Source organism: Schistocerca piceifrons, chromosome 6 (genome assembly GCF_021461385.2).
Source record: "Schistocerca piceifrons isolate TAMUIC-IGC-003096 chromosome 6, iqSchPice1.1, whole genome shotgun sequence".
Lineage (NCBI taxonomy): Eukaryota > Metazoa > Arthropoda > Insecta > Orthoptera > Acrididae > Schistocerca > Schistocerca piceifrons.
This window is the reverse complement of record NC_060143.1, coordinates 256,220,255-256,246,370: the sequence shown is the minus strand read 5'-3', so window position 1 is coordinate 256,246,370 and position 26,116 is coordinate 256,220,255.

The window sequence follows — 26,116 nt, the reverse complement described above, 5'->3', positions numbered from 1 at the left end:
CCTGTTGTGTATGGAATTAGCTACTGGTTCTGCTGCACACAGTTATGTCTTAGCTGCTGGTTCTAGTACTGACAGCACTGTAGTTTTTGATGAAGGTCATGGTTAAAGCAGGCTCAGACATGGTAATTGGATGTCTCTATAGGCCCCCTGGCTCAGCAGCTGTTGTGGCTGAGCACCTGAAGGATAATTTGGAAAATATTTCGAGTAGATTTCCCCACCATGTTATAGTTCTGGGTGGAGATTTTAATTTGCCGGATATAGACTGGGAGACTCAAACGTTCATAACAGGTGGCAAGGACAAAGAATCCAGTGAAATTTTTTTAAGTGCTTTATCTGAAAACTACCTTGAGCAGTTAAACAGAGAAACGACTCGTGGCGATAACATATTAGACCTTCTGGTGACAAACAGACCCGAACTATTTGAAACAGTTAACGCAGCGCAGGGAATCAGCAGTCATAAAGCGGTTACTGAATCGATGATTTCAGCCGTAAATAGAAATATTAAAAAAGGTAGGAAGATTTTTCTGTTTAGCAAAAGTGACAAAAAACAGATTACAGAGTACCTGATGGCTCAACACAAAAGTTTTGTTTCAAGTACAGACAGTGTTGAGGATCAATGGACAAAGTTCAAAACCATCGTACAATATGCGTTAGATGAGTATGGGCCAAGCAAGATCATAAGAGATGGAAAAGAGCCACCGTGGTACAACAACAGAGTTAGAAAACTGCTGCGGAAGCAAAGGGAACTTCACAGCAAACATAAACATAGCCAAAGCCTTGCAGACAAACAAAAATTACGTGAAGTGAAATGTAGTGTGAGGAGGGCTATGCGAGAGGCATTCAGTGAATTCAAATGTAAAGTTCTATGTACTGACTTGGCAGAAAATCCTAAGAAATTTTGGTCTTATGTCAAAGTGGTAGGTGGATCAAAACAAAATGTCCAGACACTCTGTGACCAAACTGGTACTGAAACAGAGGATGACAGACTATAGGCTGAAATACTAAATGTCTTTTTCCAAAGCTGTTTCACAGAGGAAGACTGCACTGTCATTCCTTCTCTATATTGTCGCACAGATGACAAAATGGTAGATATCAAAATAGATGACAGAGGGATAGAGAAACAATTAAAATCGCTCAAAAGAGGAAAGACCGCTGGACCTGATGGGATACCAGTTCGATTTCACAGAGTACGCGAAGGAACTTGCCCCCCTTTTTGCAGTGGTGTACCGTAGGTCTCTAGAAGAGCGTAGCGTTCCAAAGGATTGGAAACGGGCACAGGTCATCCCTGTTTTCAAGAAGGGACGTCGAACAGATGTGCAGAACTATAGACCTATATCTCTAACGTCGATCAGTTGTAGAATTTTGGAACACATATTATGTTCGAGTATAATGACTTTTCTGGAGACTAGAAATCTACTCTGTAGTAATCAGCATGGGTTTCGAAAAAGACGGTCGTGTGAAACCCAGCTCGCGTTATTCGTCCACGAGACTCAGAGGGCCATAGACACGGGTTCACAGGTAGATGCCGTGTTTCTTGACTTCCGCAAGGCGTTCAATACAGTTCCCCACAGTCGTTTAATGAACAAAGTAAGAGCATATGGACTATCAGATCAATTGTGTCATTGGATTGAAGAGTTCCTAGATAACAGAACGCAGCATGTCATTCTCAATGGAGAGAAGTCTTCCGAAGTAAGAGTGATTTCAGGTGTGCCGCAGGGGAGTGTCATAGGACTGTTGCTATTCACAATATACATAAATGACCTTGTGGATGACATCGGAAGTTCACTGAGGCTTTTTGCAGATGATGCTGTGGTATATCGAGAGGTTGTAATAATGGAAAATTGTACTGCAATGCAGGAGGATCTGCAGCGAATTGACGCATGGTGCAGGGAATGGCAATTGAATCTCAATGTAGACAAGTGTAATGTGCTGCGAATACATAGACAGAAAGATCCCTTATCATTTAGCTACAAAATAGCAGGTCAGCAACTGGAAGCAGTTAATTCCATAAATTATCTGGGAGTACATATTAGGAGTGATTTAAAATGGAATGATCATAGAAAGTTGATCGTCGATAAAGCAGATGCCAGACTGAGATTCATTGGAAGAATCCTAAGGAAATGCAATCCGAAAACAAAGGAAGTAGGTTACAGTACGCTTGTTCGCCCACTGCTTGAATACTGCTCAGCAGTGTGGGATCCGTACCAGATAGGGTTGATAGAAGAGATAGAGAAGATCCAACGTAGAGCAGCGCGCTTCGTTACAGGATCATTTAGTATTTGCGAAAGCATTACAGAGATGATAGATAAACTCCAGTGGAAGACTCTGCAGGAGAGATGCTCAGTAGCTTGGTATGGGCTTTTGTTAAAGTTTCGAGAACATACCTTCACCGAGGATCAAGCAGTATATTGCTCCCTCCTACGTATATCTCGCGAAGAGACCATGAGGATAAAATCAGAGAGATTAGACCCCACACAGAAGCACACCGACAATCCTTCTTTCCACGAACAATACGAGACTGTAATAGAAGGGAGAACCGATTGAGGTACTCAGGGTACCCTCCGCCATACACCGTAAGGTGGCTTGCGGAGTACGGATGTAGATGTTGATGTAGATGATACTGGTGGTGCTACTGTTTCTGCTGCTGATTATGTTGCTCCCACACCTGGAATTATGCTGTTCATTTTCTCTCTGTTTACAATCATTTCAGTTACATTTTTACATACAATGTCTTTTTGTCATAATTCAGGTGCATTCTGTGCCTGTTAGGTTGGCACATATCCAGCTTGACTATACCTAGGACACTGTATCTTCCAGACAAAGAACACATCTGTTTTATTTTAATGTTTGTTTTCTGTATTTCTGTGTTCACATATGAGTGATGCATTAAGTCATATCTGTGTGGCGATGTTACAGCTATTACATCACATTAACTTTTAAGTTCTAGGAAGTCGTTAATTTTTGCTAGGCGGCTATTTGCCTCATTTTATCGACATCATTTTCACCTTCTGTACACACCACATAGTCATGTAAGAGGACATCCAACAGAGCAGCATAATTTATCACCTAATTTTACGCACAGGTTGAGTGTGTGAAGAATAACTAATATCATGCACACAAGAGAGCCCACATTTCTCTCCTTTAGTATTATGTTCCTTACATGGGCTGCATAGCTGCTCATCTCTGCCTTCACACTTACCCGTGAGTACATCATCACATATTGCACACTTGCAGCCGCAAGATGGAGTACTGCAGAAATCAGTGAGCCTATGAATTCCCCCTGCGCTCAAACCACTTTTAGACTCATGGACAATAAAGTGCCTTTTTCACTCTTAAGACTCTGCTATAATGATGAAGGAGAATATTCTATGAATTTTGACAGACAGAAGGTATATTCTACTTATCAGCCCCAAAATATGCCAGATGGTTCCATCTGGGATAGTTACCAGTTACTAGCTTTTACATTTTTAGGAATCTGGGTCATTTCATGTTAGATGATCAAGGTGCCTAAGCAGTCCTTATCAGATTTTCCTGAAATTGTCCTTGTTCTTGTTGTGGTCTTCAGTCCAGAGACTGGTTTGATGCATCTCTCCGTGCTACTCTATCCTGTACAAGCTTCTTCATCTCCCAGTACCTACTGCAACCTACATCCTTCTGAATCTGCTTAGTGTATTCATCTCTTCGTCTCCTTCTATGATTTTTATCCTCCACATTGCCCTCCAATACTAAACTGGTGATCCCTTGATGCCTCAGAACATGTCTTATCAACCAAAAAAAATTTAAAAAAAAAAAACAAATAAAAAAGTTGTTATATTAACTTAATTATGTTGTTATATATCTAAAAAGAAAGATGATGAAACTTACCAAACAAAAGCGCTGGTAGGTCGATAGACACACAAACAAACACAAACATACACACAAAATTCTAGCTTTCGCAACCAATGGTTGCCTCGTCAGGAAAGAGGGAAGGAGAAGGAAAGACAAAAGGATATGGGTTTTAAGGGAGAGGGTAAGGAGTCATTCCAATCCCGGGAGCGGAAAGACTTACCTTAGGGGGAAAAAAGGACAGGTATACACTCGCACACACACACATATCCATCCACACATACACAGACACAAGCAGACATTTGTAAAGGCAAAGAATTTGGGCAGAGATGTCAGTCGGGGCGGATGTACAGAGGCAAAGATGAAGTTGAAAGACAGGTGGGGTATGAGCGGCGGCAAATTGAAATTAGAAATTAGCGGAGATTGAGGCCTGGCGGATAGCGAGAAGAAAGGATATGCTGAAGGGCAAGTTCCCATCTCCGGAGTTCTGACAGGTTGGTGTTAGTGGGAAGTATCCAGATAACCCGGACGGTGTAACACTGTGCCAAGATGTGCTGGCCGTGCACCAAGGCATGTTTAGCCACAGGGTGATCCTCATTACCAACAAACACTGTCTGCCTGTGTCCATTCATGCGAATGGACAGTTTGTTGCTGGTCATTCCCACATAGAACGCTTCACAGTGTAGGCAGGTCAGTTGGTAAATCACGTGGGTGCTTTCACACGTGGCTCTGCCTTTGATCGTGTACACCTTCCGGGTTACAGGACTGGAATAGGTGGTGGTGGGAGGGTGCATGGGACAGGTTTTACACCGGGGGCGGTTACAGGGGTAGGAGCCAGAGGGTAGGGAAGGTGGTTTGGGGATTTCATAGGGATGAACTAAGAGGTTGCGAAGGTTAGGTGGACGGCGGAAAGACACTCTTGGCGGAGTGGGGAGGATTTCATGAAGGATGGATCTCATTTCAGGGCAGGATTTGAGGAAGTCGTATCCCTGCTGGAGAGCCACATTCAGAATCTGATCCAGTCCCGGAAAGTATCCTGTCACAAGTGGGGCACTTTTGGGGTTCTTCTGTGGAAGGTTCCGGGTTTGAGGAGATGAGGATGTGGCTCTGGTTATTTGCTTCTGTACCAGGTCGGGAGGGTAGTTACGGGATGCAAAAGCTTTTGCATCCCGTAACTACCCTCCCGACCTGGTACAGAAGCAAATAACCAGAGCCACATCCTCATCTCCTCAAACCCGGAACCTTCCACAGAAGAACCCCAAAAGTGCCCCACTTGTGACAGGATACTTTCCAGGACTGGATCAGATTCTGAATGTGGCTCTCCAGCAGGGATACGACTTCCTCAAATCCTGCCCTGAAATGAGATCCATCCTTCATGAAATCCTCCCCACTCCGCCAAGAGTGTCTTTCCGCCGTCCACCTAACCTTCGCAACCTCTTAGTTCATCCCTATGAAATCCCCAAACCACCTTCCCTACCCTCTGGCTCCTACCCCTGTAACCGCCCCCGGTGTAAAACCTGTCCCATGCACCCTCCCACCACCACCTATTCCAGTCCTGTAACCCGGAAGGTGTACACGATCAAAGGCAGAGCCACGTGTGAAAGCACCCACGTGATTTACCAACTGACCTGCCTACACTGTGAAGCGTTCTATGTGGGAATGACCAGCAACAAACTGTCCATTCGCATGAATGGACACAGGCAGACAGTGTTTGTTGGTAATGAGGATCACCCTGTGGCTAAACATGCCTTGGTGCACGGCCAGCACATCTTGGCACAGTGTTACACCATCCGGGTTATCTGGATACTTCCCACTAACACCAACCTGTCAGAACTCCGGAGATGGGAACTTGCCCTTCAGCATATCCTTTCTTCTCGCTATCCGCCAGGCCTCAATCTCCGCTAATTTCTAATTTCAATTTGCCGCCGCTCATACCCCACCTGTCTTTCAACTTCATCTTTGCCTCTGTACATCCGCCCCGACTGACATCTCTGCCCAAACTCTTTGCCTTTACAAATGTCTGCTTGTGTCTGTGTATGTGTGGATGGATATGTGTGTGTGTGCGAGTGTATACCTGTCCTTTTTTCCCCCTAAGGTAAGTCTTTCCGCTCCCGGGATTGGAATGACTCCTTACCCTCTCCCTTAAAACCCATATCCTTTTGTCTTTCCTTCTCCTTCCCTCTTTCCTGACGAGGCAACCATTGGTTGCGAAAGCTAGAATTTTGTGTGTATGTTTGTGTTTGTTTGTGTGTCTATCGACCTACCAGCGCTTTTGTTTGGTAAGTTTCATCATCTTTCTTTTTAGATATATTTTTCCCACGTGGAATGTTTCCCTCTATTATATTCATATAATTATGTTGTTAAATTAACTTAATTATGTCATGTATTGGAAAATTTGACTCGTTCCACATCATTACGAAATATCATATTCATGATCCATGGAACTATTATTAATCTAATCTAATCTAATCTGTCCTACCAACCAATCCCTTCTTCTAATCAAGGTGTGCCACAAATTTCTCTTCTCCCTAATTCTATTCAATACCTCGTCATTAGTTATGTGATCTACCCATCTAATCTTCAGCATTCTTCTGTAGCACCACATTTCGAAAGCTTCTATTCTCTTCTTGTCCAAACTATTTATCATCCACGTTTCACTTCCATACATAGCCACACTCCATACAAATACTTTCAGAAACGACTTCCTGACACTTAAATCTATACTCGATGTTAACAAATTTCTCTTCTTCAGAAACACTTTCCTTGACATTGCCAGTCTACATTTTATATCCTCTCTACTTCAACCATCATCAGTTATTTTGCTCCCCAAATAGCAAAACTCATTTACTACTTTAAGTGTCTCATTTCCTAATTTAATACCTTCAGCATCACCCGATTTAATGCACCTACATTCCATTATCCTTGTTTTGCTTTTGTTGATGTTCATCTTATATCCTCCTTTCAAGACACTGTCCATTCTGTTCAGCTGCTCTTCCAGGTCCTTTGCTGTCTCTGACAGAATTACTATGTCATCGGCGAACCTCAAAATTTTTATTTATTCTCCATGTATTTTAATTCCTACTCCGAAATTTTCTTTTGTTTCCTTTACTGCTTCCTCAATATACAGATTGAATAACATCAGGAATAGGCTACAACCCTGTCTCACTCCCTTCCCAACCACTGCTTCCCTTTCACGTCCCTCAACTCATAACTGCCATCTGGTTTCTGTACAAATTGTACATAGCCTTTTGCTCCCTGTATTTTACCCCTGCCACCTTCAGAATTTGAAAGAGGGTATTTCAGTCAACATTGTCAAAAGCTTTCTGCAAGTCTACAAATGCTAGAAACATAGGTTTGCCTTTCCTTAATCTATTTTCTAATATAAGTCATAGGGTCAATATTGTCTCATGTGTACCAACTTTTCTATGGAATCCAAACTGATCTTCCCCGAGGTGGCTTCTACCAGTTTTTCCATTCATCTGTAAAGAATTCATGTCAGTATTTTGCAGCATAATTGCCCTTATTTACTCTTATAATCCACTGAAATGAAAGTGTTCATGTTTATTTTCATACTTCTTTTAAAGTTTGAACACTGGTAATAAAAATGAATGCATTTTTTCAGTCCTTATCTTATTTTAGGTAAGCTATCTTGTTTACACACATAGAAAGACGAAATTTGATTCTATTGCAGACAAAGGTTTTGAAATATATTAGTTGTCTTGGAATAAAAAAAATAAAAAAATCAAATAAAACAAAATAAACAAAATCCAAAACACCTCAAACAGCAATTGGAATGTACCATAAATTTTGAGATCAGGTTTGGAAAAAGCGTAACTTAAATTCAATGATAATTTTCCTTGCTTACCAAAAGAACTACCTATCACATTGCATCTCAGGGCCATTATGGGAATACTCAACATAACATTTCCTGGTCCGCAGCTCGTGGTCATGCGGTAGCGTTCTCGCTTCCCACGCCTGGGTTCCCGGGTTCGATTCCTGGCAGGGTCAGTGATTTTCTCTGCCTCGTGATGACTGGGTGTTGTGTGATGTCCTTAGGTTATTTAGGTTTAAGTATTTCTAAGTTCTAGGGGACTGATGACCATAGATGTTAAGTCCCATAGCGCTCAGAGCCATAACATTTCCTCCTAGCCAAACATTAAGAAACTCTTCAACATCACAGATGTCTGCATGCTGTGTTTCCTGCTTCAACACAGAATTAAGGCACATGAAGATAAACATTTCTTAGTAAAGTTGTGGCAGTATGGCACATAATGCGAAAAAATAATATTGAAGAATTCTCAAATTTAAAAAAATTGACATCATAATGAAATAAATGTTATCGCAGAAAACCTGAAAAGACTATGTAATCAATTAATATGATCTGTGATTGTTATTGTAATCTCTGTTCCTTTTGATAAAATGTAGATCGTATTCATATATGTTAATGCTAATTAGTTAAAAAATAAAAATTGAATTTTAAGGTGTCAGGTAGCAAAACAAGAGGGGAAGTAAAAATATCCCAACTTGCTTCGTCACAAGCTCATCAGGAGCTACATAGCATAGTTGTGGTAGAAGAGAAAGAACGTCCCTGGCCCACACTTGCCAAGAAGTTTTAGAGCTGTTGTTCATTAACTTCTGAATGTAAATATGAAAAGCAGAGATATTTAATATGGGTAGCCCATGTTATGACTTTCGCAATAATGTTTCATATTTGTGGCATCAGCACTAAGTTTCCTTTTTCTTGTGCAGCAAGTAGTCTGTATGTGCATGTGTGTGTGTGTGTGTGTGTGTGTGTGTGTGTGTGTGTGTGTGTAGTGCTTTTCAAGTTCTATACTAGTGTTTACCACAACTAGACTTCCACGTATTTGACCTGTTCTCTAACAGTCCGCTGGCTTGTTTGTTTGCTGGATATATTCCAATCTCTGTCTTCCCTCACAGTTTTCACCCTGTACAGCTCTGTCTAGTACCCTAGAAGTTAACACATGTCCTATCATCCCATCCCTTCTTCTTGTCAGTGTTTTCCGTATGTTCCTTTCGTTGCCAATTCTGTGGAGAACCTCCTGATTTCCTGATTTCTGATCTTATCAGTCCACCTAATATTCAACACCCTGCTATAGCACCACATCTCACACACGTTGTTTCTCCTCTTTTCTGCTTTTCCCACAATCCACGATTCACTTCCATACAGTACTGTGCTCCAGTTGTACAGCATCATAAATTTCTTCCTCAAATTGACACCAATGTTTGATGCTAGCAGGTTTCTCTTGGCCAGGAATGCTCTCTTCACCTGTGCTAACCTGTTTTCATGCCCCCCTTGCTTCATCCACCAAGCATCATTTTGCTACCAAGGTAACAGAATTCCTTTATTCTCCGACCTCATGGTCACCTATTTCCTCCCCTACTGCAGTGTTCCAGTCCCCCATGAGTATTAGCTTTTCATCTCCCTTTCACATACTATGTTACTTTTCTAATGTCTTGCATCTTCTGCCTGTGGTGTTGGCATATGTACCCAAACTATTGTTGTTGGCTTTGGTTTGCTGTCAGTTTTGGTGAGACTCTTATATTTAAAAGCTGCCATTAACATCACTGCCACTTAGCTCAGTCTGAACAAGCAACCAACTATTAAAGCTTTTTTTAAGCACTATTTCTTTCTGTCTTTGAAGAAACTAGGTATGGCTAGGGACTGTGGTCATTGCAAGATCATAAAGAATAAGATGGTTGCTGATAGGTACTGGAGGCTATATTGGTCACTGTCATCCAGCTTCATATGGCCATTTGAATTGCACTGATGATGGTCTTTCATTGTAAAGACAATGCAGAGGTGGCCAACTGCGCTTGTCACCAAAGTGGTCCACAGTCAGTCAACGTCTAGTACCACAAGGTCACCTGATGGTATCTCATGGGTCATGTCCAGATTTTGGGATGATTCACCAGGAAGGGTGTATGCGACTAATGGCAGAAAAGCAAGCACCGTACTTCTCACAAATAGGTTCGACGCAAGGGAGCCTATACCTGGGGGCAAGAGGGGAGCTATGCACCCTCCCCCTACTTCTCAGGGAAAGGAAAAATATGGTTTTCTCAAGATGTTTTTTCTTCATGAAAATGATTTAAAAGTATAAAAGTACAATGCAAAACCAGACCAAAGTTGCAAATTTCACTTTTTTCATTCACTCAATTACAAGTTTGAAATCATTGTAACATAGTCAAAAATGGTATTTCCAAAAACGCAAAAACATGCCAAAAATATGCAAATGAACAGTTACAGCATGGAATTCTGTTTGCACTGTAACTGTTTGTTTGCACATTTTGGACATGCTTTTGCATTTTCAGAAATAGCATTTTTGGCTATGTTACAATGATTTGAAAATGGGTCCCAGTCCAAAACTTGTCATTGAGTGAATAAAAAAAGTGAAAAAAAGTGAATTGGGCTGGTGTTTCATTGTACTGATTAACAGGAGTTGCTGCCTCACAGCTATTGTACTCATTGCTGAAAGTTTGTAAATGATTTAAAGGTCAGTATTATGTAGATTTTTAACAAGCTCAGAACTGGAACTTTTTTATGGCTACTTACAAGTCACCATTCATCTTCGAAAATATTAAAAATATTTCACACACCCCCCCCCCCCTCTCCCACCCCTCATTTGCCTCCCCCTCTCCTACAGCTTACCATATGGTGCCCTTGGTTTGAGGCATGGCCTTCTGCTGATAATGAGATAGCACCAAAGGGCCTTGTCTCTCCTAATCATTCAGTGATCTTCACTTGTTCTCAGTAGGGGACATAACCACAACACTGAAGATGATATTAATCACATTGCTAAGAATGCTTCTCAAACTAATATGAATATTTCATCACTTTTCAAGTGATCTGATAAACCCTGAATGAAGTGTTCTGTAGAATGTGTTTAGGCTTAGTTTGGGAGAGGGATGTTCAGACATGAGAGTGACTGATGCATCACTCCTCACACGACAAGGTTTTCATCTTACTGTTTTCAGTAATAGGCTATTTGCATGAATAATTCCTAGCAGCACCCAGTCTGATGAAACCAGTATGCAACCAAGGCTAGTGATTTCAAATGTGTTCAATGTGTCTTTTGTAGGGGAAATTCATTTGAAAGGCAAGGCTGCAGCATAAATACAGTTAATCTCCAGGTAGGAATATCAACAATTCAAGAAAAGATAGATTGCTAATTACCATAGAGGTTACATGTTAAGTCATGGACAGGACAATTAAAAGACACTTACACAAAGCCTTTGGCTGCAGTCCTCAACAGCAAATGAGAAACACATACCATTCATTCGCACAAGCAAGCACACCTCATGCACACAGGACTGGCAGCTTGGGGCCCTGTCAACTTTACTGTAAGTAGCAATCTATCTTTTCCTATATAGTTATAGCTGAAACTGCTATTAGCAAAACAAAATATTGCAGCTTTGACAAAAACACAAATATTAAAGAAAATGCATTTAGTGCCCATCGTAAAATCAGAAGCTTCAATAATAAAAAGTATAAACTTCTCATTTATTTATTTCTCAGTTGTTTGCAAGTTCCTTGGATCATAATAGCAAACTATAGTTGTGATATGGAATGAGTCAGTTTTACAATCATAGTACATATGCAGCAGAAAAATACAGCAAGGCGCTGCCCATTTCATGATTTTCAACGATTTTTTTCCATACAAGAAAATAAAAACACATACAAAATGTTAGCAGAAGTGTTGTACACATCAGAACATCACACAGATATTACCAAGATTTAACAGATTCATCCTGATGGATTTAAGTTGAAAACTAACTACTGCAAGATCACTAATACGAAAGGAGAGTGGAAATATATCCAAAAAATGGAGTCAAGTGAAAGGTCTATCAAGTTTATGAATTTGAGCAGTTCTTTAGTTGTTGCGCCATGATAGTGGATCAGAATACACTTAAGTTTAGGGAACTGACAATTTACTACCAAAAGACACTAATTTTGAAAATATAATACCCAAGAATTTAAGGAATTCTCAGCTCACTAAAAACAGTAATTCTCTTGGCATTATGGCATTTCTAGCTGAATATTAAAATCTTGTACTGACTTAATACAGTTACACTTAAGCCATCTTTGTATTTAATCAGTCACCAACTCAAGGTTGTAATGGAACACCCTCCTCTAACATTACCTTTTTTTATAGAAATAACCGATATCATGTACACTATCGATTCTTGTAAAGATGAACATTTTCAGCTGTTTCACTGAAAGAATTTCATTTGATTTTGTACATAATCTATTATATTTCAGGCTAAATTGTATAAAAACAAATTAATGTGTTACAATAAATCCAGCTTCAACACTTCCATAAATCTGGATTTGTGAAGAACTGCAGCACAACTGATGTGATTCATGCTGCAAGACTCTTAGTTGAGAAACATCATGAGAAAGCCAAGTCACTGCATTTAGCATTCCTGGATCTCAAGAAGGCCTTTGATCAGGTGCCACACAGTCTCATCTGACTAGCACTTTGACAGCATGGTGTGCCGGAGCAGCTTATTAACTGGTTGCAGTTACTTTATGCACAGCCAAGAAGGTATGTCCATACATCAGGATTATCCAAGGACTTCCACAGCACAGTCGGCATCCATCAAGGTTCTGCATTATCACCACTTCTGTTCAATCTCACAATGGCCACTGTGATAGCTGATCTGCACCGGCCATTACCATGGACCCTACTTTATGCTGACGATGTGATGCTGGCAGCAGAAAACAAGCTTGATCTGCAGAGCCTAACTCAAGAATGGAGTGACCAGTTGGCGCAACATGATTTGCAGGACAAACACTGAAGGGAAAGAAGAAGAAGAATTTGTTACAATCAATATGTACTAATGGTTAAAAATTATTCTTGTTTTAGACATATTTGAAATTAGAAATTCTGGCATACTTAAAATTCATGTTATTAATTGCGCAGTCATTAATTCTGGTATCATTTATAAAATAATGATGTGGCTTAGTAGTGATTCTTCTTTTGTCAAGAAAGTATGTAGCCACTGTTGCTTTGTAAACTCTTTGGGATATAGTGAGTACTGCAGAATGTGTTAGTAGTGTGCATGCCTCTAATGGAGACAGTAATATTTACACGATCTACACTAACAATGTAATTTGGAATATCAAGTGGAATTTGTAAAAATGGTGTGATATTTAATAATGTGACAAAGAATAAAATTCAAGAAATATAGAGGCAAATCTTCATCAGTTATTTAGCCATCAGGAACCCACAATGTTAAATCAAAATTTCAGCTGCAAGAATGTGCCCCTAGATGCAAGGCTTGGAGCCAACAACAAGAGAAAATGAAAATAAGTAAAAAGTTTTTCTTTTGTACATCTTACACCTCTCAAAGCTTTTGAAACTAATGAAGACACTAAGATAAATTTTATGGTGATGTGTGGGAGGGTAAGATTACAAGGTATTCCTGACAGATTTAAATGTGCTGTTTTACCACCAGTCTAAAAAAAACTGGTGATAATGAAACCACCTGTATAGGGTGTCCAGATATTAAACATAGATTTTGTAGAGAAAGGTAATGTAGGGGTAAGATGTATATGCTAGTGAATTGTAGATGTTGAAGAAATTGATGGATAGTCTTCATGGTACCATTAAATATGTGTTCTGCTGTTATAGGTACCTGAGCAAGAATGATTTTAACTGTGCAGGAGAAGATAGTCACTGTGATGTGGAGGTTGCCGAGATTTTCGAATGGTGAAATTTGGATGAGATTTGATCACTGATTCCATAAACCAGGAACTACTGATAAGACAATGCAACAATTAATGAACAGTTTAAGTGCACTTATACCATTAAGAATAAGCCCAGACAATGCCATCCATAAACCTCTGCTGACCAAATTGAATACATTAAAACATCCACTGAATGCAGTCCAAAATCAGTGTGACAATTGTCATTGGAACTGTATGTTCCACACTTGGCAGTACATGAAGTACTGCAACACACACTGAATAAAACATTGAACAATCTGCAGTTTCTCCAATGATTGCATGACAAGGATCTGACAGAGCATATGGACATGTGCCAGGGTTTGCTTGAAGGAGAATCAAATTTGCAACATCCTCAACCAGATCCTGTTCAGCAACAAGGCAGCTGACAGCTGTATCATTTGGGCTGATGCATGACCAGTGAAGCACTGGGAATTCCAGTAAGATTCATCCAGAGTTAATGTGCAGATGGGAATGTCCATTGACAAAATCACAATCCTTTCTTCTTTGACAAAAACTCCAACAATGGGGCAATGCGCCTGGTAACAAATTGATTTTGACACTTTCAAACCTCTTGTTCTGTGAGCCAGATTACTGCCATGTCCATGACCTAAGTCCAAGTTGTAGGCATAAGTGTTGGTAATTGAATACACATGGTTCCACAACAACTCATCTATTGACAATAATATTTATAAACACCAAAAAATGCATAATAATCACACTCAAAATGTCCACAAGGGTGATCGTACAACCATGGTGAACATCTCAACCATTGATCCCAGGGGGTACACAGTCCTCAGCGATCAAGTGTGCAGTGCAGCCTCACTGCCATGGAAGGGCAATGGACACATGACCAGCCATACATGTGAATGGTCTCCTGTCTCATGGATACCATATAATTCGCAGATATGAGAAATGTAGCAAACATGTGACAGCTGTCTGTTTTGCATATGCGATGGTGGGGAGCGCACATTGTGTTCAAGACGTGTGGACTGTGGCTCACCAGACAGAAGGGCATAGATGTGAGATATCAGCTGCTAGATCACACTGCTGTCTCTCTCTGTGTTCTGCATCCCCATGCACCACTTTGCGATGAACGTCAGCTGTTGCCTGTGTCATCAGCAATTGCTATGCTTCCATCCACAGCTATGGTAACAGGTGTTACACAGATCTTCACTTTTGGAGTGAAGCTTGGTAGTCACAAGAAGTGAAAATATTCCATCTGCAGCTAGCACATGTTTGTGTCTCACAAACTTTTGGTGATGGCAGAGTGAGTGTGGTGGTAGTGCTCTGTGATGTCATGCACAGCTGGTGCATCATGTGGGTTTCTGGAAGTGGCATGACATCATTATGACACACATGGGCATTTCACGGCTTCTGTTCTGCATGTGGTTCCATATGTTGTATGACATCATTATCAGCAGCACGGATCTTTGAAGTGGACATGGTGGCTAGCATGCATGGTTAGTCTGCTGGCCTCTGTGGTGGGGCTGGCTGGTGCACCTGTGTGGGGCACAGTCCAAGCAGCTGTATGGCAGGGGGTGGGGGTAGACTGGGCACGTGTGGCTGCTCAGTGACAGCTGGCAGCGTGAGTGAATTGCTGGCAGCTGCAGGAATGGACTCTGCCTTGTCGTCCATTGGCAAGCCCTCTGTCGGGTCAAAGAAATGAGTGGCAGGTGGCTCTGTCAAGACATAAGTCAGTTTGACTCAATCTCCAATATCTTCCCATCTCAGGTTATCACATGACGTATTCCTGAATAGTGTGATCGATGTGGTGGCTGTACTATGACTATGCGTGCAGCACTGTAGGTCTGCATGGACAAAGGTTTTGCCAGTGCTGTGCCACTCAGTGACTGCAGTAAGAGGCCATCCATGTGACCGTGCAGGAATTCTGCTAGTGATGGGGCTGAGGCATTGTGTTGTGGTGGTACTCCCTCCATGAATTCTCCAGGAGTGGAGAGCAACTGGCCATAGATGAGATCTGCGGGTGAGACACCAATGTCTTCCTTTGAGGTCGCTTGCAGGCCAAGGAGTATGAGCAGGAGTGCCTCCATCAGGCATTGTCATGGCATGTCAGGGATGCCTTCAGCATCTGATGGAGCCACTCAACTGTGCCCTTAGACACTGGGTGGTAGCTTGTTGTGATGTGTAGCTGCATGCCACTGACTCAGATGACGTGTTTCAACAGGTGACTGCCAAAGCATGCCACCCAGGTGTCAATGAAGTCAGTAGCAACTACCTCAGTGGAGATGTAGCTGCATGCCACTGACTCAGGTGACGTGTTTCAACAGGTGTGCTTCAACAGGTTACTGCCAAAGCATGTCACCCAGGTGTCAACAAAGTCAGTAGCAACTGTCTCAGTGGAGATGTCTGCTACGGGTTTTGCCTTCAGCCAGCAGGTAAAACAGTCCACCAATGTAAGGAGGGGTGGAGGAAATGGCCTACAACATCTGTGTCAACATGCCTGAAGTGGCATGTAATGTCAGCAAAGGTGCATGGGTGTGTGTACCAATTTTGGGGTTCTGGCATGCTGACGAGGCACATGCCCACTCATGGCAGTCTTTATGAAGTAGACTGGGGAAGATGGAACATGCAGCCATGAGTGATACCACAGTGTTTGCACCAGTATGTCGTAACCTGTGGGCGCACTCAAAAGCGCTATACTGGAATTTCTCCAGGAGAAACGGGTGAAGTGTGCCTGTCGTAATGTCACACCAAACCTTCTGGGAGGAGCCAGGGATGGCACCAGTTCTAGTTGTAGGCCTGTAGAGGTATTGTGTTGGAAGCTGTTCAGTTCTCCAATACCCTCCTGTTCTCGTATGACCTCTTGTTAAGTTCACCGGAGTGGAGATGACTGCTGCTGATCCAGAAAGCATGTGTTATTGGTTTATGGCTGGTGAAGATAATGAAGTGTTTCTCTGCCCAATACACAGCCAGCAGCTTGAGGTCATATGCATACCAAGAGCATTGTGATGCTGATAACTTCTGCAAGAAGATGCCATGTGGCATCCAGCTGCCGTCAACGTGTTGTTGAAGTGCCGTGCCGTTAATGGTCGGGCTGGTGTCCACAACGATGGCTAACTCCATATCATATATTGAATGGGAGGGTGCTGTCACTTTGACCAGGCACCATTTAGAGTCTGTCCAGATAAGGGAAGCCCTTCCTTTTACAGTGGGGCTGTATTGTGTTGCAGTCAGGGCCTGAAGCACCACGGCAGCATCACACAGATGGTGCTGATAGAAGTTTACCATCCCAAAATAATGTTGTATAGCTTTGTGAGTTTGTGGGTGCAGCATGTTCTTGATCACCTGTACTTTTTGTCCAGCAGAGGTGTGGATCCAGTAAGAGTGACAAGGTGTCTGAGAAATTCGATCTCACTGACCTTGAATACACGTTTCAATGGGTTGATCACAATTCCGGCCATGCTGGAATGCCAGAAAACCGTTGTTAGGGGGCTGTGGTGAAGCTCAAGCATCTTTGAGTAAATGAGGATGATGTCAAGGTATGTGAAGCAGCATGTTAAAACTCACAAGACACTAACCACAAAAAGCTGCCAAGTCTGGGCAGCATTCCTAAGACCAAACTCATAAACATGCTCTCAAAGAGTCTGAGGGGGGTGGTAATCATGTTTTTTCTATGTCTTCAGGTACCACAGGGACCTGAGTGCATGCCTTGATGCAGTCAGTTTTGTGAAATATTGTCAGCGATGCCAAGACATGGCCAAAGTCCAGCAGGTGTGGCACTGGATGTCTGACTGGCACTGTCATTGAATTTGGCATGTGGAGACCCCACATGGGTGCCATGAATTTTTTTTATTAGGAACCAATGTAAGGTGGAAGACCACGGGCTGCTCGATGGTTGGATGATGACTTGTCATGATATTGCCTTGATCTCTGCTTTTGTTACAGTAATCTATGAGGTGCAAGGCGACAAGGGCAGCATGAGGTGGGAGGACCAGGGGTGATAATAATATGGTGGAGTACTGATTGCCTGACGTCCTGCAGTGCTCCAGATGGGCGAGTTAGGCTCAGAAATTTGTTTAGATTGTCTGCGAATGGTCTGGAGTGTACACATGTTTAATGGTGAAGAAAGCAGCCTGCTGTCACTGTCCTGCTATCTCCAGACTCATCATAGAGTCAGTCAACTGGGTGTTTGCGATATCTGCAAACGACTTGTAATGTCTGTGGAAATATGCACTCAGGATTGGCTTGTTGACATTGGCCACAGTGACTCTCCATGTGAATATGTGAAATAGTCCAAGATCAAAATTCCAATTCTGCATGCCATATGTTTTTATGGCAAAATTGATTGCTGCCATGAAACACAGTTTTCAGTCTCCCTGGAATCTCTTAGCATGATTCTTGGAAAAACCGATAACTCTGACCCAGTGTCAACAAGGTACTTCATGCACCCACCCCATTCTGCCACAAACAGATGCTTCAATATAGTAGTGCAGCCAGCTGCATCTAGGCCCAGTCACAGTTGGCATTTAGGACCCGAGCAAGGCGTGCAGCACTTCGTTGCTGAAATGGGTGTGATACCAGCAGATGCTGCTTGGAGCCTGCTCTAACATCAGTAGGGTACATGAGAGTGGCTGCTGCTGCATTGCCAACTGTGCAAGCTTTGCTGCCTGTCACCTGGTCTGCTGCTGCTGCAATCCAGCAGCCCTCTTGCTGTGAGGTTGCCAGCCGGTCAGCCTGTGTGCTAAGTGCTGCCATGTGATCAGACAAGTTCTGCATGAGGTGTTATAGGTCAGAGTCTATTTCCAGGGCTGCAGGAGGCAGAATGAAGGTGGTTGGTGGGGGTAAGGGGTTGTATGTGGCTGCCGATGCCATGCTTGCCACCATTGCCAGCACATCACACTCTGTCTGCCAAGTCCACTATGGCATCCAGTTGCATGTCGGTCTGTACACTTAAGACTGATGGTACCTGAGTGGAGAAGCTGCACACCCAGCAAATCTGGAACCACGCCCAACTCCAGGTGGTGCAGGAACTGCAAAGGCCTCTGATCACCACATTCTTCTTGGCACAGCAGTTTCTGTACTCACTGCTCCTCGGACAATGAAATCTGGCGTATCAGTTCTTCATTAAGCCATTTGTTGGAGAACTGCATTAGTGGGGCAGGTATTGTGCCCTGTACTTTGGCTGTGTAATTCTGGTCCAGCTAGTTAACAACAATCCCATGAACAGGTCTCAGGGCCAAAAGAGGGGCAGCCGAAACAATACGTGTCCAGTACTGGTTGTCACTCCAGTGGCAGTGGAGGGCAGCAGTGTTGCGCTGTTTTCTGTGTGTGAATTTCTATGGGCTGGCTCTGGATGGGTAGAATCTGTGCATCTTTGCCATGCCTGCAGGTTACTTTCCAGGAACCAATTATGTGCCAACAGCTCTTCTTGCTGCCTTTGGAAATCCTCCATAGTTGCCATAGTACTATTGCACTAAGATCTCATGCAAAAGGGGCACACTACCAGTACTGAGACACATGCAAAGAAAATACACACAAAAGGAATAAATGTTCAAGGCCCAAATGTTGTCCACGTGAGACTAAGGGCAAGCACAGAAATGTTTGAAAGTGAGTCCACCCACAATTCCATGTCACTCACACTGATCAAGTCTGTCACCCCGTGTCTTTTTGCTCACCAAAAATCACACTGGGGTCACCACTAAGGCATGCAACAAGTAGTTTTCACCATTTTCAAAACTGTCATACTGTGAGCTGGCCTACTGCCACACCCACACACTAAGTCTGAGTTGTAGGCACAGGTGACGGAAATTGAATACACATGGTTATGCAAAACTCATTTATTATGAGGGTAATCCCAAAAGTAAGCTCTCCTATTTTTTCTTATAAGTACATAGACCTGTTTATTTCTACAATGGTTTACATCAGTTTACAGCATGAATATTTAGTTATTTTTTGACATAATCACCATTCCTGTCGAAGCATTTTTGTAGACGCTGTGGCAGTTTTTGTATGCCCATGTCATACCAGCTTGCCACCATGCTGTTCAGAAAGTTATCAACCTCTTCTTTCACCTCATCATCGGAGCTGAATCATTTTCTGGCCATATGCTCTTTTAACCGAGAGAACAGGTGATAGTCACTGGGCACCAAGTCAGGACTATAGGGTGGGTGGTTGATTATGTTCCACTGAAACTGTTGCAGGAGAGCAACTGTTTGCCGAGCAATGTGTGGGCAAGCACTGTCATTGAGAATGTGTACGCCCTTGCTCAACATTCCTCTTCTCCAGTTCTGAATTGCCCATTTGAGTTTTTTCAGAGTCTCACAGTACCTGTCAGCGTTAATTGTGGTCACAGCGATTCAGCTCCTACAACAAGGTGAAAGAAGAGGTTCATAACTTTCTGAACAGCATGGTGGTGAGCTGGTATGACATGGGCATACAAAAACTGCCACAGCATCTACAAAAATGCATTGACAGAAATGGTGATTATGTTGGAAAACAGCTGAATGTTCAAGCTGAAACTGATGTAGACCATTGTAGAAATAAACAAGTCTATGTACTTATAAGAAAATAGGAGACCTTACTTTTGGGATTACCCTCATAACAATAACATCTAAACACCAAAAAAAACTCATAATAATCACACTCAAAATATTCACAAGAATGATTGCACAACTTGGTGAAGGGCTCAACCACTGATCCCAGGGGCTACATACTTCTCAGTGATTGAGCACAAAGTGCAGTCTTATGGAGGCAGAAGGACAATGAATGCGTCACTGGCTGAGCATGGGATACCATTTAATATGGAGGCATGCGAATGTGTGTCAGCTGACCGGTTTGTGTACGTGACAGTGGAGAACATGCATTGTGCTCAGCCCACGTGGACTTCAGCTCATGAGGTTGAAGAATGGTTTAGATGTCCATGAGGTATCGGCTGCTAGCTCACACTGGTGTCTCTTTGGACCTCAGGCCACTGTGGGTGCCATGTCATTACCAAGCTTTGTCCTAATGGTACTTCTACTTGGGGGTGCATACAGGCAAATGTCAGGCTGTTGTCTGTGTCGTCTGCACTTGCTGTGCTGGCATCCATGGCTGTGTTAACAGCTGCCACACACCAATGATTTGGGTGGCATTTTCTCTGAATCTCACGTACATGGACTTGTTTGTCTGGAGATTTACCAAGGGATGTGTGTTATGCCAGAGACTGAATTAGAGAAGCTGCTGCAGCTATAACACCACAAATGCTTTGGGATGTCTTTTGTGCTACAGCCAGCAAATGGGAATTGTATCAGGATGTAAATGACAGTCATGTAGAATGTAAAATATGATAAGCATATGCCAAATAAATAATAAAAATACAATAATTATTTCAACAAAACTGACACTTGATTGCTGGTCATCCTATAATTTACAAACCTGTTTCTTTTCTTCCAATTTTTTTTTTTCCTTTTTAAAGAGAAAGTGCCATATTATAGAATACCATCTCATTTAACTAACAAGGACATGTTAACTGTGTCTCATTCATTTTTTGTGTTTGTAAACCCCACCAAGAAGGAGAACCTTCAGGGATGCAGAACAAGTCACTGTACACATTAACAAAAGACAAACAAACTGTAGAAACTTAATCCGTATACAGTACTAATGAACCTGGCAACATTTCTCTACTATTAAATATGTTTGGAAACTGGATAAATGGCCTGACCTGGGGGTGTCCCAGGAAATTGTGTCAGGATGAAAATTTCAGCTCGTATTTGTAAATAATATGGAATACTAATGAAAAAGACCCTTTTTGTTTTTGGTTTTTTATTGTTTTTAAGCCTTTTTGTAAGTTATTTTACTGAATACAGTTACTAAACTTCATAACATGTGACATTTTTTGTATTTTTATACTATTTGGTAAGATTATTAACTGGCTTTCTGAACTAACAGTTCATTGAAGGAAAACACAATTGACCATGTAAAAACTAGAGCTGGAGGAGGCATAATACTGAGCTGCTTAAACCACAAATTTCAAGTACTTTTTTTGTCTTTAAACAGATGTGTGTACAATTATTGCATTTATATATATTCACTTACTCTCCATTTATATGTGTTCACTTACTCTTAGCACACAGTATCTAAAAAAGTGAAACTTGGATATATCAAACAGTATATATCCTGGATTTTCCGTTGTTTGATATGTCCTAGTTTCACTTTTTTAGATACTGTGTGGTAATATATATATATAGTGTCTGTGTATGTGCGGTTGGATATGGGTGTGTGTGCAAGTGTATACCTGTCCTTTTTTCCCCTTAGGTAAGTCTTTCCACACCTGTGATTGGAATGACTCCTTACCCTCTCCCTTAAAACCCACATCCTTTCATCTTTCCCTCTCCTTCCCTCTTTCCTGATGAAGCAACTGTTGGTTGCAAAAGCTTGAATTTTGTGTGTATGTTTGTGTTTGTTTGTGTGTCTATCAACCTGCCAGCGCTTTTGTTTTGTAAGTCACATCATCTTTGTTTTTATATATATGTTATTGAATTTTGTGTGTGTGTTTGTTTGTGCGTCTATCAACCTGCCAGTGCTTTCATTTGGTAAGTCACATCATCTTTGTTTTTTATATATATATATATATATATATATAATGGAAGGAAACATTCCACGTGGGAAAAATTATATATAAAAACAAAGATGAGGTGACTTACCGAACAAAAGCGCTGGCAGGTCGATAGACACACAAACAAACACAAACATACACACAAAATTCAAGCTTTCGCAACAAACTGTTGCCTCATCAGGAAAGAGGGAAGGAGAGGGGAAGACGAAAGGAAGTGGGTTTTAAGGGAGAGGGTAAGGAGTCATTCCAATCCCGGGAGCGGAAAGACTTACCTTAGGGGGAAAAAAGGACAGGTATACATTCGCACACACGCACATATCCATCCACACATACAGACACAAGCAGACATATTTAAGGACAAAGAGTTTGGGCAGAGATGTCAGTCGAGGCAGAAGTGTAGAGGCAAAGAAGTTGTTGAAAGACAGGTGAGGTACGAGTGGCGGCAACTTGAAATTAGCGGAGATTGAGGCCTGGCGGATGACGAGAAGAGAGGGTATACTGAAGGGCAAGTTCCCATCTCCGGAGTTTGGATAGGTTGGTGTTGGTGGGAAGTATCCAGATAACCCAGATGGTGTAACACTGTGCCAAGATGTGCTGGCTGTGCACCAAGGCATGTTTAGCCACAGGGTGATCCTCATTACCAACAAACACTGTCTGCCTGTGTCCATTCATGCGAATGGACAGTTTGTTGCTGGTCATTCCCACATAGAATGCATCACAGTGTAGGCAGGTCAGTTGGTAAATCACGTGGGTGCTTTCACACGTGGCTCTGCCTCTGATCGTGTACACCTTCCGGGTTACAGGACTGGAGTAGGTGGTGGTGGGAGGGTGCATGGGACAGGTTTTGCATCGGGGGCGGTTACAAGGATAGGAGCCAAAGGGTAGGGAAGGTGGTTTGGGGATTTCATAGGGATGAACTAACAGGTTACGAAGGTTAGGTGGACGGCGGAAAGACACTCTTGGCGGAGTGGGGAGGATTTCATGAAGGATGGATCTCATTTCAGGGCAGGATTTGAGGAAGTCGTATCCCTGCTGGAGAGCCACATTCAGAGTCTGGTCCAGTCCCGGAAAGTATCCTGTCACAAGTGGGGCACTTTTGTGGTTCTTCTGTGGGGGATTCTGGGTTTGAGGGGACGAGGAAGTGGCTCTGGTTATTTGCTTCTGTACCAGGTCGGGAGGGTAGTTGCGGGATGCGAAAGCTGTTTTCAGGTTGTTGGTGTAATGACTCAGGGATTCCAGACTGGAGCAGATTCGTTTGCCACGAAGACCTAGGCTGTAGGGAAGGGACCGTTTGATGTGGAATGGGTGGTAGCTGTCATAATGGAGGTACTGTTGCTTGTTGGTGGGTTTGATGTGGACGGATGTGTGAAGTTGGCCATTGGACAGGTGGAGGTCAACGTCAAGGAAAGTGGCATGGGATATGGAGTAGGACCAGGTGAAACTGATGGAACCAAAGGAGTTGAGGTTGGAGAGGAAATTCTGGAGTTCTTCTTCACTGTGAGTCCAGATCATGAAGATGTCATCAATAAATCTGTACCAAACTTTGGGTTGGCAGACTTGGGTAACCAAGAAGGCTTCCTCTAAGCGACCCATGAATAGGTTGGCGTACGAGGGGGTCATCCTGGTGCTCATGGCTGTTCCCTTTAATTGTTGGTATGTCTGGCCCTCAAAAGTGAAGAAGTTGTGGGTCAGGATGAAGCTGGCTGCCCCATTGTAGCTGGTTACCAAGCCCCCACAGAACGTATCTCTGCCTATGTGGATCAACACCTTCAACCCATTACAAGCAGTCTCCCATCCTTCATCAAAGACACCAACCACATTCTCGAACGCCTGGAATCCTTACCCAATCTGTTATCCCCGGAAACCATCCTTGTAACCATTGATGCCACTTCCTTATACACAAATATTCTGCACGTCCAGGGCTTCGCTGCAATGGAGCACTTCCTTTCACGCCGATCACCTGCCACCCTACCTAAAACCTCTTTCCTCATTACCTTAGCCAGCTTCATCCTGACCCACAACTTCTTCACTTTCGACGGCCAGACATACCAACAATTAAAGGGAACAGCCATGGGTACCAGGATGGCCCCCTCATACACCAACCTATTCATGGGTCACTTAGAGGAAGCCTTCTTGGTTACCCAGGCCTGCAAACCCAAAGTTTGGTACAGATTTATTGATGACATCTTCATGATCTGGACTCACAGTGAGAAGAACTCCAGAATTTCCTCTCCAACCTCAACTCCTTTGGTTCCATCAGATTCACCTGGTCCTACTTCAAATCCCATGCCACTTTCCTTGACGTTGACCTCCATCTGTCCAATGGCCAGCTTCACACGTCCGTCCACATCAAACCCACCAACAAGCAACAGTACCTCCATTATGACAGCTGCCACCCATTCCACATCAAACGGTCCCTTCCCTACAGCCTAGGTCTTCGTGGCAAACGAATCTGCTCCAGTCCGGAATCCCTGAATCATTACACCAACAACCTGAAAACAGCTTTCGCATCCCGCAACTACCCTCCCGACCTGGTACAGAAGCAAATAACCAGAGCCACTTCCTCGTCCCCTCAAACCCAGAATCCCCCACAGAAGAACCACAAAAGTGCCCCACTTGTGACAGGATACTTTCCGGGACTGGACCAGACTCTGAATGTGGCTCTCCAGCAGGGATATGACTTCCTCAAATCCTGCCCTGAAATGAGATCCATCCTTCATGAAATCCTCCCCACTCCGCCAAGAGTGTCTTTCCGCCGTCCACCTAACCTTCGTAACCTGTTAGTTCATCCCTATGAAATCCCCAAACCACCTTCCCTACCCTCTGGCTCCTATCCTTGTAACCGCCCCCGATGCAAAACCTGTCCCATGCACCCTCCCACCACCACCTACTCCAGTCCTGTAACCCGGAAGGTGTACACGATCAGAGGCAGAGCCACGTGTGAAAGCACCCACGTGATTTACCAACTGACCTGCCTACACTGTGATGCATTCTATGTGGGAATGACCAGCAACAAACTGTCCATTCACATGAATGGACACAGGCAGACAGTGTTTGTTGGTAATGAGGATCACCCTGTGGCTAAACATGCCTTGGTGCACAGCCAGCACATCTTGGCACAGTGTTACACCGTCCGGGTTATCTGGATACTTCCCACCAACACCAACCTATCCAAACTCCGGAGATGGGAACTTGCCCTTCAGTATATCCTCTCTTCTCGTCATCCGCCAGGCCTCAATCTCCACTAATTTCAAGTTGCCGCCACTCGTACCTCACCTGTCTTTCAACAACTTCTTTGCCTCTACACTTCTGCCTCGACTGACATCTCTGCCCAAACTCTTTGTCCTTAAATATGTCTGCTTGTGTCTGTATGTGTGGATGGATATGTGTGTGTGTGCGAATGTATACCTGTCCTTTTTTCCCCCTAAGGTAAGTCTTTCCGCTCCCGGGATTGGAATGACTCCTTACCCTCTCCCTTAAAACCCACTTCCTTTCGTCTTCCCCTCTCCTTCCCTCTTTCCTGATGAGGCAACAGTTTGTTGCGAAAGCTTGAATTTTGTGTGTATGTTTGTGTTTGTTTGTGTGTCTATCGACCTGCCAGCGCTTTTGTTCGGTAAGTCACCTCATCTTTGTTTTTATATATAATTTTTCCCACGTGGAATGTTTCCTTCCATTATATATATATATATATATATATATATATATATATATATATATATATATATATATATATATATATAAAAAACAAAGATGATGTGACTTACCAAATGAAAGCACTGGCAGGTTGATAGACGCACAAACAAACACACACACAAAATTCAATAACATATATATAAAAACAAAGATGATGTGACTTACAAAACAAAAGCGCTGGCAGGTTGATAGACACACAAACAAACACAAACATACACACAAAATTCAAGCTTTTGCAACCAACAGTTGCTTCATCAGGAAAGAGGGAAGGAGAGGGAAAGACGAAAGGATGTGGG